Consider the following 9,917-nt stretch of genomic DNA (forward strand, 5'->3'; position numbering starts at 1 on the left):
TTGTGAGAAGAGCTAAACAATACCATAAAGCAATGTGGCTTTAAACTATTTAAAAATGATAATATAGTAGCTATATTGGAGTATTGGCCATTGAGGAGTTCAGATCTGTTGCCCGTCTTCTGAACCTTTGTACTGAAATAAGCTGAATCACATACAATCTGGGAAAATAGTTATTTTTTTCTTTTAGCTCTTTGCTCAAACTGCTCTAAATGGAACATCCTTTTCACATATTTTTTCCCCATACCTCGCACTTATCAGCCTTCAGTTCTCAGAGAAAAAGTTACTTTCTCAACAAAGCCTTCCTCAACCTCCCATTTGAGCCCAGGTTCTCACCAGTAGATCTCATTAAACTGTGATCTTCTCTTTCATGGCACTTCTTATAGTGGGTTGTGTGTGCTATGTTTCTGTAGTGTTTGTTATTTTTATTACATTTTAAAAATAGCTATCTCCCCCACGGCCCTGTTGCTCCCTGAGGGCAAAAGCTATTGTCTCCTTAGCCCATTATTTGTTTTCCAGAGTCAATACTGTGCCAAGCACACAGTGGACAATCCATAAATATCAGTTGAGTTAATTAAATTAGAAGAAATTTTGAAGGAGGAAGAAAGCTCAGAAGGCAGTCCAGGTGGTGTGAGGGAAGGAGACAGGGACAACCTTACCCTGACAAACTGCATTTATGGATATATAGAATTCCCAACAGTTAAACTACACTATTGCTATTTGCTCTTAGTATTCTAGTCAGTAAGGGCTCATCATCAGGATCTCTGCGGCTTGAGCAAAACTGAGGGTCGAGCTCAAACTATGACACATGGAAAGACCAAAGATCAGGCGTATATGGAAACAAGGCCCAAAGTAGTGTGACCTTAAATGTCATAACAGCTTTTAGAAAAGTCTCTCCTGACAGGGTTTAACCACAAAGAGAACAGGCTGGAGATTAGGATTAGTGTAAATGACTGGAGACAACTCTCTTCAATGGGTAAGCCCTGTCCTCATCCTAGGTTGATCCTTAACTTGCTGTGCGGCTTTAGAAAAGTGACATAATTTCTTTATCTTAATTCCTGAATACATGTAAAATGGGATAACAGTTATTATTAAGAACTTTAACTTGAGTTTTCTTATTTTTGTTAGCAAAAACTGATTGAAACAGGACCACTACTGCTCTTAAATTGTCTCTCTCTCCGTTTATGTGGATCCACAACAGGGGGACATTGGAAGACAAAAGTGCTAAAAGGTTTTCATCATTTTCTGTATTCTCGACTCAGGTGCCTATTTATCCACTGCATTGGGTCCCACCACAATTGGATATATTTCTCTATTTCACAAATATAACTTTCTCCACTGAGTTAAAATATTTAAATTGTTACTCAGGCACCCAACTGCCACACTGATATGAGGTCCAGTGACTGCCTTGTGGTGCTTCTCTAATGTTTTATTTCCCAAAAGAGATCATGGGCTTTTTTTCATCTAATGGGACGGTCAGTTCAGATTCTCTTCCCAAGTGCAGATTGGAACATTTTTTGCTACCACATGGTATCTAATAAAGAAAAAGTTCTTCTCATTCCCGTAAAGGCTCTTTCCACCTTTTTAAGGCTATTGTTGGGGGACCCTGTGCTCTCCTCTATGGGTTTCTCATAGCCTGCATGCGGTGTTCAGTATTATTTCCGAGAACACTACCACTGAGTTGGGTTATAGGACCAGAGGAGTGAGCTCCAGCATACCCAAAGTAGCTGTCCAAGAGCTTAGACTTTTAAGCCAGGGGTTCATAACATGTCTTAGTGCTATGGACACTTTGAACAGCTTGCTGAAGCCTCTGGATCTCTTCTCAAAATATTTCTTAAAGGTACAACATAAAATACATAGAATTACTAAGGAAACTAGTTACACTGAAATTTGTTGATCAAAATATAATAAAATATAATAAATATATAATCAAAATATAATAAAATCCAAAAGTCTGATGTATACACTCCTTTGTAATGCACAAAGCAACCAGATTCAGTGGCATTTCTACTAATATAATTTAAAAATAAGAGTAATGAGTGTTATTGTTACTCATTTTAAGATATTTAGAAAAAGTATAATATGAGAGAAAATTATCTGTCATTTCTATTGGTCACAAAATCATAAAACCACATTGTATATTGACAATGGAAATACTAAAATCAGTTAAATGCATTTTTTCCTATTCAAATGTATGAACATGAATTCTATTCCTGAGGCCCCAGGTTAAAAATGTCTGTTCTAACTTAGATCTTACTTCCCCTTTTCTTCAATGCAATTTTACCCTATGAGTCTCCTTATCATTTCCTTTTTTTTTTTTTTTTTAAGTTTGTTTATTTATTTTGAGAGAGAGAAGGAGCTTGTACAAGCAGGGGAGGAGAGAGAGAGAGAGAGAGAGAGAGAGAGAGAGAGAGAGAGAGAGAGAGAGAGAAAATCCCAAACAGTCTCCAAGCTGTCAGTGAGGAGCCCAACTCGAGGCTTGAACTCACAAACTGTGAGATCATGACCTGAGACGAAATCGAGAGGATGCTTAACTGACTGAGCCACCAAGGTGCCCCATGAGTCTCCTTATCGTTTCTTGTTCCTGGTAATTCTCACAGACACCTGTGTTTATAACAATAAATCTCCTTAACTCTGAATCCCAGGAAATAGAGGAATATTAGTCAAAATCTTCCTAGGAGACCATGTACTTCTTAGACAATTTGATTCCATACCCCCTCATATGACCAGCTTTGCATAATATATAATAGCTAGAGAGTCTATGAAGTGATGATCGCTAGCAAAGACAGTAAATGAAATTTTGCCAGGATAGAAGAGAACTCTATAGAAATGATAAATTTGAGGCCCATAGAGTTTATGCAACTTGCTCAATGTTACACAGCAGGTAGAAGGCAGAGAAGGCCAAATAAAGGTTTGAGAAATATCCTAAATTTCCCTTCTTTCAGCTATTCCATTTTGGTTTTTTTATGTAAGATAATTTTTGTTCACACTGGTCTCAAGGTACTGAAAATATCAAAGAAACATCTGAAATATCAAAGAAAGGATTTTTTATTTTAGCTCTGTTTTTTGCTTATTGTATTTTATTCTGCAATTTATTTCAATTTAGAAAATGCTATCAAATTAAGATAGATATCAAACTTCTTACTTGGAGTACTCTTTTTCCCAACCAGGATAAATTTAGATGACAGATAATGTTTTGTATTTGCATATAGTTATTCAGTAGATGCCCCCAAACTTTGTCCTTAAGATGTAGTGGCTTTCTTGTAGAATATTAAAATCAACATGAACTTCAAACTTCATAGACTGAGAAAAAAATGGGTCTTATGTACTTTCCAAGTCAAAAGATATGGAAGCTACATCTCTATTCTTTGGGGAATGCTATATATACATTTACAGTCCATATTACATATTTTTAAATTTGTTTACATGTTTACTTAATGTAGTTTTTCTCTGGAAAGATTGGGGATCACTAACATGAATTACTCCTCCCCCCCCTCCCCCCACATATTAAATGGACAAATCTCATCATCAACGTATGGTCAGGCACAAAGAATCTTCAAATCTGATTGTTATCACATAAAAGTGTTGAGTCATCATTGACATTCTACAAACACATCCCCCTTTTGAGTGGGTCACTCCTTGTTATTCACATTTCCCGAATGTTCAGAGTGAGAGATCTTGCCTATAGCAAAGGTGGGATGCAGATGTAAAAGTTCCAAGATTATTGTTGAGATAAGCTTTTCATTAAGTGCATGACTAGTGTCTCCTCCTTTTACTGTTCTCTTGGTCTGGTGTTAGATTGAAGAAATGGATCTTACATGTAGTATGTAAAGGGCTTCCCTGGTTTGAAAAGTGCCTGACCTACCTAACTGGATGACTTATATTATGTGGTGGGGGAAAAAAAATCCTGGTTTAAGAATTAGGTCCAGGGCAACAGCTTTAACATGAGTATTTGCTATTATCTTTCCTCTCCTCTACTAGATTTGAACCTCGTAAGAGAAGACAGCCATTTTATTCATTTTTTTATGTCTGGCCTGACCTTTTTTAAAATTTTAATTTATTTAAACAGCTTCATTGCGATTTAATTCATATTCCACACAATTCACTGATTTAAAGTGTACAACTTGGGGTGCCTAGGTGGCTTAGTTGGTTAAATGTCTAACTGTTGGTTTTGGCTCAGGTCATGATCCCAGTGTGGTGGGATGCAGTCCTGAATCAGTCTCCTTGCTGATTGTGGAGCCTTCTTGGGGTTCTCTCTCTCTCCCTCTCTCTCTGCCCCCTCCCTCTCCCCTGCTCACTCTCATGTGTGTGTGTGCTCTCCCCCTCTCCAGAAAAGTGTACAATTTAATAGTTTTTAGTATATTCACCAAACAACCATCACCACAGTCAATTTTAGAACAATTTATCACCTCAAAAAGAATCCCATACACTTTTAGCAATCACACTTTTATCTCCACACTCTGTTTCCAGCTCCAAGCAACCACCAATCTACTTTCTGTCTCTACTGATTTCCCTATTCTGGACTTTCATATGAGTGGAATCATAGTGTGAAGACTTTTGTGACTGGCTTCTTTTCTTAGCACAATATTTTCAAGGTTCACTTATGCTACAGCATATTTCAGTACTTCATTCCTTCCCATGACCAATTCATATTCCATTGTATGGCTATCCCATATTTTGTTTATCTGTTTTTCCACCGACAGAGATTTTGATTGTTTCCAACTTATGGCTATTCTGAATAATGCTGCTATGAACAGTCATGTACTAGTTTTTGGTGTAAACATGTTTTCATTTCTTTTGGGGTATACTTTGAGGGGTGGCATTTCTAGGTCACATGATAATTCCATGATTAGTTTGAGGAACTTCAGGACTGTTTTCCAAAGTGGCTGTACCATTTGATATTTCTACCAGCAGTGTATGAGGGTTCTGATTTCTCTACATCCTCACCAACATTTGCTGTTATCTGACTTTTTGATCTAGTGGGTATGAAGTAGTATGTCATTGTGGTTTTGTTTTGCATTTTCCTCAGGATGAACAATGTTGAACATCTTTTCATGTCTTTTTGGCCATTTGTAATTCCTACCTGAAGTAATGTCTATTAAGATTCTTTGCTTATCAGGTAATTTTTTAAGTGTCACTTATTGCACTGATTGAATTGCACTGATCCAGGTTCTTGACAAGGCTTTGTCACTAACTCATATACCAAAAAATGGATCTCTTAAACTGTCTCTGTCACTATTTTTTTTTTTTTCATCCTTAATGTGGCAGTGGGAATTCTCATCCATCTTAAGCAGCTATTATAAAGACTAGGTGAGAGAGCATATATGAAGGCACTTTATAAATCATAAAGAGACGAGAAATCTAGGTTATTAAAGAGCTATCAAGGTGACAAATGTATGGGGCAGGGTTTTTTTTTCTTACAAAAATTTCAAACTTCTGTATCAAAGTACAATAAATTGTAAAAATGAAGATACTATTTAAATAATAAAGTCATCAAAATGGTGATATCCTATCAACATTAGGAATCAGAAAAGATTCTTAAATCATTTATATTGAATGATTTTGTTTACAAAAGAGTTGCAAAGATAACAGAGAGTTCCTTATTACCTTTCATCCTGCTTCTTCTAATGTTAATATTTAACATAATCATAGTATACTGACTACAACCAGGAAATGACCACTGGTAAAATATTAACTAAACTCCAGACATTATCACTAGTGTCCTGTCCTGTTTCTGTTCCAGGGTTTGATCCAGGATCCATGTTGCATTTAGTCGTCATGGTTTCTCGGTCTCCTGCAATCTGTGACAGTTTCTCAGTTGCTCCTTGTCTCGCTTGACCTTGATGGTTTTGAGGAGCACTGGTCAGCTCTTTTGTAGGATGCTCTTCAACTTGGGTTTTTCTGATGTTTGCTCATGATTAGCTTGGGGTTATGGGCTTTAGGGTTAACTACTACAGAGAGGAAATGCTCTTCTCATCCTATTATATCATAGAGTACATGATATTGATATGTTTTTATTACTGATGATGTTAACCACCGTTACTTGGTTAAGGTAGAGAAGAGTTTTAATGTTTAAAAATATTCATTCTCCACAGTCTTGCCAAGAAAGGATTAGATCCCAAACATGTTTCCCTAAAGTCATTAATAAAATGAGTGTGGTAGCTGCTATCCCACTGTACAAAATTAATATAAAGAACAAAAGAGAAGGAGGAGATAGAGGAGGAAGACAGGGGACAGAAATTTGCATCTGGGTTCCAGGGAGATCACCCTATTAGTATGCTGGCCGTTGGGCCCAAGGGAGTATACAGCTTAAATGAAAGGGAAGTCATAGAAACCAGGCATGGCCTTGAGCAAGCTGTTTTTCAAAGATAAAGTTGAAACCGAAGATCTTCCCCAAAAATACAACAGGCCTTTTTCTTTCTTTTTTTTTTTTTTTCCCTTCCAGAACTCGGTCTCTCTCCCCACCACATTTTATCAACGTGTCTCAGCTTGCCGAGCTTCAGGCACTAATGCGTCTTTAGAGTAAGTGTTTGGTGGCCTTTTTAACATCTACTGGCACCTGATACCTGCCAGGCTCTTTACACAAGCTAATTATAATCCTTAAAACATTCCAACAAGGTAGGTTTGTTTCTTATTATCATTGTACAAATAGAAAAACCAAAAAACAAAATGACTTCTGAAGTCTAATACCATTTAGAAAATTCCAGGACCCAAATTAAAATGCAAGTCTGTCTGACTCTGAAACTGTTGTTCTTTTTCTTTGACTCACCAACCAATCTTGGGTCTCTTCTACCTAGTCTTTCATGTATTATCACATCCTAGAAAAAGTGCTTCCCTTCATAGAAATATAAACTATTGTATATGTATATATGTATGTACATTTATATTATATATTTATATTATATATTTTAATTTTTAAATTATAAAAGCTATAAACAAATTTGCCCTTTTGAAAATGATCCATACTGCATGGAACTACATAAAGTAAAAATGAACACCTACCTGTTCACCCCCACTCCCATATCAATAGTTTCATGTTCATCTTTCTGGCCTCCTTTATATATATAAGTGCTTTTATATTTACATTTCTTAATATCACCATCACAATATAATACTTTTTTCTTTAATTTGAGAGAGAGAGTGAGAGCAGGATAGAGGGGCAGAGGGGGAGAGAGAGAATCTTAAGCAGTTTCCATGTTCAGCATGCAGCTCCACACAGGGCTCAATGCCACGACTTGAGCTGAAATCAAGCATTGGATGCTCAACTGACTGAGTCACCCAAACACCCCAATACTCTTTGATTAAAAACTTAACCATAAAAACAAAAGAAAACAAACAAAAAACCATATGTCTTGAAGTATGAGTTTTACCTCTTTATTTTTTAATTTTATTTTTAACTGAAGCATAATTGGCACACAATAGTACATTAGTTTCAGGTATACAACCTAGTGATTCAACAACTCTGTATGTTATGTGGTGTTCAGCACCAGTATAACTCTCATCTGTCACCATACAACACTATTATAATACCATTGACAGTATTCTCCTTTATTTTTTTTTAAGTATTTATTTTTGAGTGAGCGAGAGAGAGAGAGAGAGAGAGAGAGAGAGAACAAGAAGGGGAGGGGAAGAAAGAGAGGGTGACAGAGGATCCAAAGTAGGATCTGTGCTGACAGCAGTGAGCCCCATATAGGGCTCAAACTCATGAACCTGAGTCAAAGTTGATCAATCAACTGAACCACCCAGCTGCCCCCTCTTTATTTCTTGAGATGTTAAGAAATATTTCATACTATAGATGAACGAGACATTTTGATATATTAATAAAGGATCACTAAAAATTCTTATTAGAAGATTACAGCCCAAAGGATAAAAACTATGCTTTGAAACTTTAGGCATTACAACCAGCTGGGAAAGGAGATGTTTGAAAGCGTTTTGGGGCATGTAGTAATATAGATTAGTTCTTAGTATGCAGACCTTGAATCCAGCCTGCCTGGCTTCTTATCCCAGGTACAATGTGTACTTGGTATATGAACTTGGGTAAGTCAAATTCTATGATTAGTTTTGTTTTCTAACAAATGCAGATAATAATTACTTCACAGAGACATAAAAAAAGTTATAATGAGGATTCAAAATGTAGTGCATATGAAAGACTCAAAACAAAGTCTGGGACATAATATGGACACATAAATGTAACTATTTCTCTTATTGTCATTTTTGGCCATGAACATCCAAGACTATTTTGAGGGAATTTTTAAAGACCTTGGTTCTCACTGTGGAAACGCAAGTTGGGATGGATATTTCAAATTCTCGCCAACCCCCCTTTGTCAGTTTAAGCCTGGGAACCATCAATTGAATCCTCATATCTGGAATTTAGAGAATTTGGGGACAGTTATGCAAAATGTATGGGAAGCGACACCCTGGAGGCTATTTGTGAACAGCAATAATGGTGGTTTTCTAACCAGAATAACTAGGATGTTCCCAAGGTGTCCTCTGCCCGTGAATCAACTTGCTTTGATGGGGCTTGTTTCCTGACCTTTAAGTCTCCAGCCATTAGTTAATTTTGTGAGCTGCTTGGTACTCTTCCAATGAATCCATTTTCTCCTTAGAAAAAATTTAGTTTCTGTAGTTTGCAACTAAACACCTTGATGGTTCCATATCTTCTCTGTACTGTTCTTTAATCTCACTATTCACTCAAAACATTCACTGAAGCCTTCTTACATATTGAAAGAAAAGCTACAGCATGTGATTTTGCTCCTCCTTAATAAATTTAAGAATGTGTGTAGGAAATACACATTCACATTAGGATCTCCTGACCAAACTGCAATGGGTTTTTGGATCTGTCAGTGGATTTAGGGCATTTTTACCAGTCAGAATCATGAGATTGCATATCTATAAACACACACGTCTCGGGGGAAAAAAGTCACTTTAAGCTAAACAAGAGATTAAGTGGCTACTTATCAACATTTTAAAGAGTTTTTGCATTCAGTATTCATTTCTCAACCATTTTGCATGTGAGAAAAGCATAATCAGCTGGTGTTGTCTGGGTGTAATAACTTAGCAATTTCTGTTCATGTTTGAGTTTCTGTGGGAACTCCCTGTCAAACTGGCATTGGATTGTGCTTTTGGCTAGGGCAGTCTCTCTATTTACAGTGACTTCTGCCTGATGTAATACCACCAGCCTAAGAGTATTTCTCTCTGATCCAATCCAAATCCAATTTTACATGTACTAAATGGAAGCCTCAGGTTAAATATCCTTACATGATTTCATTTTTTATCTTAGTTCCCAGCTTTAAAGATTAGCTCACTTAATCTTTAACTACTTGACCCATTTATTAGGACACTTTGGTCTGACACTCTTAACTTTCCATGACTTCTTGATTCTTGGCTCTGTTGTAATTTGATTCTTTCTCACGTTAGTGACTCTGTAAATGCTGCTAGTATGGAGATGATGCCATTTACCAACAGAATGTCATTGCACTGAAGGTGTTCTGATACTTGCCTCTAGTTTATGGCCACTGCCCATCATGAACTAGCCAACCATTTTAATAAAAGACATTTTAAGCAACGTATTTCTTGATGTTGAATATACATGATAAAGATAGTTTTTAAAGAATATTGTGGTGTATAGGAGTGTGTGGGTGGCTCAGTCGATTAAGTGATGGACTCTTGATTTTGGTTCAGGTCATGATCTCATAGTCATGAGATCAAGCCCCTGTGTCAGGCTTGCACTGAGCATAGAGCCTGCTTGGAATTCTCTCTCTCTCTCTCTCTCTCTCTCTCTCTCTGCCCCTTCCCCACTCATGTTTTCCCTCTGTCTTTCTCTCAAAATCAATCAATAAACATTAAAAAAAGAATATCGTGGCTTATAATGACTACTTTTTATCAGGGCACCAGTGGATAAAGGCAGTCAGCAGGAAGAA

The sequence above is a fragment of the Neofelis nebulosa genome, chromosome 6 (assembly GCF_028018385.1).
Source record: "Neofelis nebulosa isolate mNeoNeb1 chromosome 6, mNeoNeb1.pri, whole genome shotgun sequence".
Lineage (NCBI taxonomy): Eukaryota > Metazoa > Chordata > Mammalia > Carnivora > Felidae > Neofelis > Neofelis nebulosa.